Here is a 9,822-nt window from a genome sequence, read left to right on the forward strand (position 1 = left end):
CATCACATCCTTTTATATCAGGCTAGGAGGGAGAGGGAGGAAGGTAATTGGTTTTAAAAAATATCCTGTAAAATATTATTGCAATAGGGTGGTTTCCTATTATTTTTTTATTGCCTAAATCGAAAGATTATTACTCGTGGAGTACGTATTTCATGCTTTTAGATTTTCAAATGACTATATCTATTTTTCGCGATTAAATGAAAAGTGAAAATTATCTAGCGCGCGAAAACGCGACGCGTAAGTATGAATGTCGGGAAATCTCTCCGTGTGACATATTTCTGGTTCCCGCTGCCGCCTTGTGAGGTGAGTTCAGCGCTGATACGACGCAGGCTGCTAGCGGGTAGCCAAGTACCCTGCTGGCTGGTAGCGCTTGGCTTAAATAAGGATTATTAATACCTTATCAAATGAATAAAACTTTCCGACCTTAGCCAGTTTTATGTAATAAGTGATTATTAAGACATGTTTCCCGGAGCTCTGCGCCTCATGCATGCATTGGTAACCTCAGACGACGTATAACTCCTATCTTCTCGTATAGAAACTAGGTCCCTGTGACGTCACGTGGAGTGGTATCGCATGGGTGCCAATCTGGCCCTTTTCAAATGAGGATAAAAATGGACCATTGCCATTCGTCTACACGGGTATTTCTAACACGAAATAATTTGTATATTATGAATACAGTAATGGTGGGTATCAAATAACAATCAATGACTTTCGTTTTCTTTGATGAAGGAAACTACCCTATTGGATAATGGAAAGACAAAGACAAAGATCACACTCAAAGTTGAGAAATTTTGGTTGTTTTTCGGATATTTGAATGGCGATAAGAAGGTGATGGTATTTTTCCACTGATTTTCTATGGTAAGCAACAATACATTGGACATTTTACATGCTGCACCTAAAATATTATTTTCCAATTATGAGCAGTGGTTCCCGAGATAAGGCCCCAAGAGTGAGCGTCTGCCATCCCAGGCAGACATTTTGGGTGGCACACAGGTTGCATACACTCAATAATTGTTGATCATTCTCACTCGTCATAAAACCATAAAATTCTCTGGGTAAATTTTAAACTTCATCAAGATAATATTGGATGCTATGTTTATCACCGTTTATTGCCAAAACGGGCTAGTATTAGTCTTAACGATTAAATCTCCATAGGTTTTGAAATACTTAACCCTTTCGAGACCGCAGAGTTTTCGTCTTAGCTTGACTGCTGTATCGAGCCCCAAGAGACTCTTCTTTCTCGTGGTACGGAGCATTTTTGGAGGGCATTCATTAAGAAGGGTCTCGCTGAACCTTTTTCGACCCCTCCACGGTGGGACTCCGCATTATCTTGGACTCTGAGAGTAGTTGTGCTCCCTCCTTTCCGGGTTTACGACCATACCTGCGGCATTGGTTCGCGGTCAACTTATGTATTGCTTATATGTATTTAGCAAATTGATAATTGTTGCTTGCACGTAAATTACAGACATAGAATATAATTCCTCATTTTTATCTGAGCATTGTCAAATTTTAAACGAAGTTCTAAGGCCATTATCAAAGCATTTAACGCAGCAACAATTTCCATGTTGATGTTTATATATAACTCGAGATATAAGTTAATATTTGTCGTAGAATTTCGTTTAAAAATTCTAAACGCTGCTCAAAAGACAAACAATTCAATTCTTAGTTTATATTTCTTGAGAAATGAACAAATATTTATTTCGAAAATTGACTCTATAAACAATTGTATGACCGCTGTCCCTTACCGCTGAGAGGGGTTATAAAAGACGAAGGGTCCGGGTACCTGCTCCCGGATTCGGAGGGTTAATCCTAAACCTAAGCTTTGGGTCCCGAGACAAAGGCGACCTTCGGGCGACCGGGTTTCGTTTTCTTGACCGGGAAAATCTCACACGTACATATACGCCCTTGGTCTCCCGGGTCAGGAAACGTCCACACGTATATATACGTGTACGGTAGGGAAAAGGTTAAAACAGAGGAACAAATTAGTGTCCGAAGACTTACCATACTTTGCGTCGAAGACACTTTTTAAAACCAGCTTGTACATGTAGTGCCAGCATGGTAGAATTTGGAAATGGAAACCACAAACGATTATCAAATATTCTTAATTGGTCATTATGAGAATCAAATTGATGGCTATAAGTTGCCATATAATGAACAGGTGCTAAGGTTTCTTTTCCATAACTTTCTAAAGGTTTTTTTTTAACTTGCGATCCTGTTCTGGACTTCCATTGAAAGAAAAGGAAGTTCTTTTTGGGAGAAAATACTGTAATTTCAGCACATCATTGTGAAATTCTATACCATTAGCGGTGGCTATTGCAAAAGTCAGGATAAAGAACTCAGTCGCCAATGGAAAAACAGTAAAATTCATGCCAGTCCTCGATGATCTGCTCAACATCGCCCATGTTGACGGTTAAGAGATAATACCTCTAGAATAAGGCAGACTGTTCCTTCTCAGTAGACAAGAAGAGAGCAGACCAGGTTGTATGCTTGGACTGTATAACTCTTTAAGAGAGAGAGAAAGGAAGACTATCCTGTGACTCTGAGGAATTACGACTGCGATGGTCTTAAGACATCGGTGTAAAAGAAGATTACAGCTGCTAGCGTAAGTCTGATGATACCATTAATGTATCAAAGTATATATATCGACATAGAGAAAGTACAGTTGAGGACCTCATATCCAGAAACCTTGAAAACCATAAATCCGGAACGTTTAAAAATTCCTCTGCATAGTGTTTCGACTTGCCACCTCTTAGCACCACCCTGCAAGCCTTGTTCTGGAAGGAGTAGTAAGTTAGCACACGCTATGAACATGCACTAAAAACCTAGGCGGGAACACGCAGAGATCTCAAATATCGAGTACAAGAGCCTGAGCACATTTATGAATTAACAAAATATACCAGAAATCCAGAAACCCTTTCATCCCAAGCTTTCCAGATTTGAGGTCCTCAACTGTACATACTTATTCTTTAATATTGTTCATTTAAGCAACTATATTTAAAAAAAAGTACCTCAGGATCACTGTGATGCAGGCATAAAATTTGGGATAGCATATACCTCTTCCAAGGAAATAACCGCAGACTGGGTGAAGATGAAGATTTTTCTTCTTTAGAATTATTGCTCTAACAATTAGTGGTGTATGCCTTTCAGAAAATTCTGTGGAAAAGCTCATAGAAAATTTCCATTTAAGATGGGGGGGTAAGTACCTTTTTCGGGGGCAATGTATCTTAGAGGAGAAAAGAGGCCATGGACTATACAAAGTGTCACGAGAAAAAGCTTCCTTTTTGACTGTGAATGGAACGTGAACTATGCATAGAGACCCTTTTTGTGTAATTCACAACTGCAGGATCCTACTATTGTCTATCCTAATGACCCTCTGTGGCACTGAAAAATATTGATGAATAAATCATAAATGTGCATATTAATGCTAATTCCTACAAAATGTTCATAAACTTCGCCAACAGTGTAAAAGTTTTAGCAAAAGGATGTCAACATAAATATATTAACAGCATCAAATTTACAGCCCAAAATAACAGTAATTCATTCTGGAGCAGGGTCGCAGCTATGAATTAAGGCTGAGGGGGGGAGGGGTAGGCACAACTATTACTGATGTCTGGACTTCCCGCCAGGTAAGCAGGAGGTGCGGGGGTCCGGTCCTCCCACAGAAAATTTTTAAGTTTAATTGTTCCAAATGGTGAGTTTTACGGCTTTCTGGGGGATATTTTATTAATCCTCTTAGACCATATAAGTAAGTTGACCCACCATTCCCCACCCCTACCCATGGCTCGCCGTGTGGCCAACATCTCCCCTCCGCTCCCTTCCTTCCCCGCCCACTTTTAAAGCAGTGTGACGTCACGGCTGGGAAGCGCATCGTTGTAGTGCATGGCTACAAATGGGGATTCACTGTATCAGTGCGGTAGTTTGACCATTTTCTTCGCGATTTTTCAATTAAAAGTACTAATATTTATTATGTTATGTACGAGAAGTATTCTTTCAACCATGGATGGATTGGTGAACTTACAATTAATGAACAGTGGCATTTTTCGGCATTGGCAACGGCGAAAACATACTGTGGCAGTAAAATGAAGAGAAAGCCCTTTCTACACTTCCGCAGATTTTTTCTTATCTAGTTAGCGATCTTGCATCATTCGGAACATCGTTATAAAAGCATGAAATCTTACACAAAAATTGGGAACGAGGCGAATTTTAGAGAGGAAAATGGTCATGATGTAAAGAATTTGCCGGTCGTTCACGAAGTAACGCGGCAACACCTTCCCATATAGTATTTTTTTAACGGTCACTTATGTGATGCAAATTGAACTGCACGCTAGTGCTATTAAAAAAGGGATGACAACAAATCAGCATTCACATGATTTAGGTAAGTAATTTAGTTATTTCATAAATGCATATTTATTTATTTAGGAGACAGCTCTCGTGTTATTTATATTTTGCGATGGTGGAAAAAGGTCTAGCGCCGGCCTTGCAAGTGACACCTACGATTTACGTACGCTATGGAAAATTCTAGGAATAAATAATACGTCTTTTAACATATTTAAAAATAGAAAAAAGAGAGGATTGGATTAAAATAGTTTTAAAAATAAATTTGCTTTTTAACAATCAATTATATTTAATTTATTGAATAACTTATTAAAGATTTTCGTGTAATTTTGTACGTATGTACTTACAGAGTTTTCAATTACATTTTTTTAAACAATTAGACATAATTTAATTTTTTTAGATTTTTTTGATAATGCGTAAGATAAGAGGATGCGGATTCAAAGATCATCTAAGAAGTGAATCTCATTTTATTAAAAAATCCAGAAGCGAGTACTCTGTCGAATGTGTGAAATGTAACGGATAATTTTCTATTTTTCATGGCAATAGGAATGATATTTCGAAGCACTTGGAGACGCAAGAGCATAAAAAATATTTAAATACTGCTGCATCTTCCTCCAAAATATAGAAATTTTTAGTAAAAACAATTTATGGAGAGGAAGAAAAGAAACTAGCATTAGCAGAAGGATGTCTTCCCATGCTATTTTTCATAGTCATTCCTTCAGATCTAAGCTTTAAGAGGCTTTGGCCTGTGAAGGCTTGTACATCACAAGCTATCAAATCGGTTTTGCAGTGCACATGATGGACATAACGCCGTTCAAACAGTTACTGATATGCTACCCACAGATGTGGAAAATATTGTCATTAAAATATATTTTTATTTCTGCATTACACCGTGCGTGTTCAAATGCTGAAAGAATTTTGTGAAACTGTGAAGTCCCATATATCAGAAAATACTTGGTTACTGTAAAACGCGCTAGTTACCTCTTTCGTCAGCTGTAGATAGAATTTTTAAATTATACCACACTATGAATTCCTACTTTCTATCACAGGTTTAATGTCCTAGAATTTTAGAAGAGAGTTTTGAAAAAGAATCCTCAAATTTAGCTAGAGTTTAAACACAATCAATCACCTCTTTCTTAAAAAGGCTATTGGAGTTATTGAAGGTGATAAAATTTTGGTAATCAACATATAGCAAATGAAGTTAAAAATATCTGAATCAAAAGCGGTCAGACAGTAATTTGCTTCCATTAACCATTGGTAAGAGCATAAGTGAGCTCGAAGTGGGTGCAATAAATCGTGCAGATATCATGAATCACGTTAAAAATTTCTGTAGTAACTGCAAAGATTGTTTAGAAGAGTGGACGCTATATTAAAATTATATTGAACATTTTCATTGGATTACATTAAAACATGAACTTAATGGGAATGATGTTCTAAAATCATTTGATCATTGTTCACAAAATTTTCCATATCTTAATATTTCCAAAAATGATCTTTTTAATGAGGTATCATTATTAAAAAAATAAATTGGTTAGAAAAGGGTAAAATCTTAGGCTTCAGCACAAATCGTGATAGAGTATAATGGTTGTAAATATTTCATCATTTGAAGCAAAGCATATTCCATACAATAGTGCACTAAAATTAAAAAATAATCTTTACCCATACCACAAGCTAATGCTGCGACTGAACACGTTTTTTCTACTGTAAATGAAGTTTATGCATCAGAAAAATCACCATTTATCAAGTGTTGAGACTTTGAAAGCAATCCAATGTGTGAAATATAACTAAACAAATTCGTGTGAAAAATTTCATGACCTTGTCCGCAAAAGAAATGAAGAAAAAAAATCACTCAAATATAAGAAATATGCCAAAGAAAAAAATTATACTAAACTTAATTTTTAATGCATCATATTTGTAAATTGTAATTGTGTTGACATTTAAAAAAATATATATTAAAATACCATTTTTTCATTGTAAACATTCTTTTGATTGAAACCATTTCTGCGGTTGGATGGTTCACAAGCACAATTAAAGCTCCATGTTCACATTTCAGTTTATTACCCTATTAATTTTGCCTGTCGGAAAATACTGCAAGGAAATGGAAATATTTAGGAAGGAAGGGGGGGTAAGCGCATTGCATATTTTCTCTATGACCTTTGACACCCAATATGACTTTTGGAGGTCAAAATAAATTGTTATACGGATCTATGAACTGCCTAACCGACTTTGGCACCCTTCAAAACCTATGGTTTAACACGTTGGTTGTCATGATGGCCCGATATGTTTAACTCTATGACCTTTGACCCCCATTGAGACCTCGGTGGTCAAAAAATCAACAATACGGCTCTATGAACTGAAAAACCGACTTTGGCACCCTTCAAAACCTATGGTTCGACACCTTGGTTGTCACGATGACCGGACGTTTACCTCTATGACCTTTGACCTCCGTATTAACCTTGGAGGTCAATTAGTGAATAATAGGGGGACAATACCAATGACTTGGGCACCCAATAAAACCCATGGAGCGACACCTTTGTTGGTGTGCTATTGTTTTTGCCACCCTTAATATATGGCCTTGATGTTGACCTTACTGGGTCAACGGTTGAATTTTTAACACTTTTATTTACTGGTTTCTCAGGTCCGGAAACCTAAGAATTGACATCTTGGTCAATGAAATTCAGACTTTTTTCTATCTCGACTTTTTAAACATTTAAACCCCATAAGGCATTCAAATTTTTGGTTTTGACCCACATTGTGAGGTCAAAAGGTCAACATTGTAAAATATTATTTACACTCAAAAAAACTTAGGACCTTTCCCCATAAGTGTGCCAATTTTCATGACTATTGCTTGATTCAAAGTTACTAAAATTACATGTCAAAAATGACACACGACCCCTGGGACAGTCTGTATAATGTATATTCATTTTCTAGGAGGTTAATCTGCTAGTAATATTTCTAAAATAATTTTTCCTTTTTATGGACCCCTCCCTTTCACCCTTTGTGAGATATCGTGGGATTTTGCTCCACGCCTTATTTCTAATCCCACGTAGGATTTTTCAAAATGCGTATTTTCAGTGTAAATACGTTAATCTAGGCTTCATTTTGTTGGATTTATAAATAAAACCATTTGTTCTAGGAGGGGGGGGGGGAAAGCCAAGTTGTGACATTTTAGCATGGAAAAGACTAATGAAACTAACATTTTAAGAAAATTATAACAGTGCTTTATTAGTTTATGAGATTGTTTCCTTGAAAAAATAGTTTTATTTTAGTTACTTATTTTATACTAATACATATCATTTTTCGTTGGTTTGAAGAAAATTTGTTGAATACTTTCGTTTCAATTCAGTACTGATTATGCTTAAAAGACTTTCGCGATTTTTGCTTCTAGGGGGCAGCTGCCCCCATGCCCCTCACTGGGTACGCCCATATTTGCATATCATATTCTTTATCAATGTACTTTAATACGATCGCTTCTCGCTTTATCTTGATTTATTTAGCTTTTTGCGCAGTCAAGGCTATAAGATACCTTAGTTCATCATAAAAATATATTTTTTTAGTCTATAATCATTTTGCGTGCCCAATATCTTCACTTTTCAGTGACTTTGCAGCGTATGAGCGTTAAAATATCTCAAGCGCGTGTACGGAATATCGTCTGCATTCTCAACCGTGACTTCACGCTCCCTCATCCCACTCACTTCCCCGCCATGCGATGTTGGCCACAGAGTTCTGCCCGAACGGTAGGTCTACTTGCTTATATGGTCTAAGTTAATCCTTACACTATTCTATCGGTAATGTTTTACCAATAGGGTGGTTTCCTATTATTTTTTTATTGCCTAAATCGAAAGATTATTACTCCTGGAGTACGTATTTCACGCTTATAAATTTTTAAATGACGATATCTATTTTTCGCGATTAAATAAAAAGTGAAAATTTTCAAGCACGCAAAAACGCGACGCGTAAGTAAGAATGCCGGGAAATCTCTCCGCGTGACGTATTTCTGGTTCCCGTTTCCGCCCTGCGAGGTGACCTTGAGGCAAGGCTTAGCGCTGATACGACGCAGGCTGCTAGCGGGTAGCCAAGTACCCTGCTGGCTGGTAGTGCTTGCCTTAAATAAGGATTATTAATTACTTATCAAAAGAGGAAAACTTTCCGACCTTAGCCAGTTTTAATAAGTGATTATTAAGACACGTTTCCCTGAGCTCTGCGCCTCATGCATGCATTGGTAACCTCAGACGATGTATAACTCCTATCTTCTCCTATATAAACTAGGTCCCTGTGACGTCACGTGGAGTGGCATCGCATGGGCGCCAATCTGGCCCTTTTCAAATGAGGATAAAAATGGACCATTGCCATTCGTCTAACCCGGTATTGCTAAAACAAAATAATTTGTATATGTATTATGAATACACTAATGGTGGGTAACGAATCGCAATCAATGCCTTTCGTTTTCTTTGATGAAGGAAACCACCCTATTAAGTAAAATGAATTAAACTTAAAAATTTGTCCAAGCTCTGGGGAGGGTTTTATCCCCCAAAACCTCTCGCTGTGCCACTGTTCTGGAGATATATTTAACATTTAACTACTGATAAAGTTCTTGGTATTCTTTCCTCCTCACCTGCAAACAAAGCTACCAGCCATGATGGCATCGTGTCTCTATTCTTTAAGTGCAGTGCCAATACCGTAATTGTTCCCATTTCAAAGATATTCAACAAAGCATTTTCAACTGGTACTTTCCCACATCATTAGAAAATGGCCAATGCCACTCCAATATTAAAATCAAAGTACAAGATTTCCATTGATAATTATCGACCAATCTCCATCGTACTGGTCCTATCTATTTTCTTTGTTAGAGCCATTCATAATCACCTCTTTTCATTCATACTTCCCTAGTTATCTCCCCACCAGCATTGGATCCTTCCAGGTGTATCATACCTTAGCAATCTCACAGTCGTGAGCAGCTACATCAATGTAGCATTTGTGCAATCTTCATAACTTGATGTCTGCTACATTGATTTTTTAGAAACATTTTATATAGTCAACCACCTCCTATCACTCAAGCTAAGAAGCTGTTTCGACATTCATGGCATCTTTCTTCATCTTCTTGTTGACTTCCTATTCAATCGGACACAGAGTAATTGTTGATGATGTCTCCTCTACATCTCTTATGAGTGATCTCCGATGTCCCCCAAGGCACTGTTCATGGCCCCCTTCTATTCACACTTTACATTAATGATATCACCTAATTGCATGACTGTGGAATTATTCTATATGCTGGTGACTGCAAGGTTTTCAGAAGAGTTGACAGCCACACCAACAGCTCAATTCTGCAAGATTCTGACTTCCATTTCACAATGGAGTTCCACTTGGAAGCTTAAGGTAAATCCACTAAAATACAAACTCTGACCTTCTCATTGCATGCTAATCCTCTGTTTTCACGCTTATAGATTTTTAAATGACATTATTTATTTTTCGCGATGAAATGAAAAG

Source organism: Ischnura elegans, chromosome 8 (genome assembly GCF_921293095.1).
Source record: "Ischnura elegans chromosome 8, ioIscEleg1.1, whole genome shotgun sequence".
NCBI classification, from domain to species: Eukaryota; Metazoa; Arthropoda; class Insecta; order Odonata; family Coenagrionidae; genus Ischnura; species Ischnura elegans.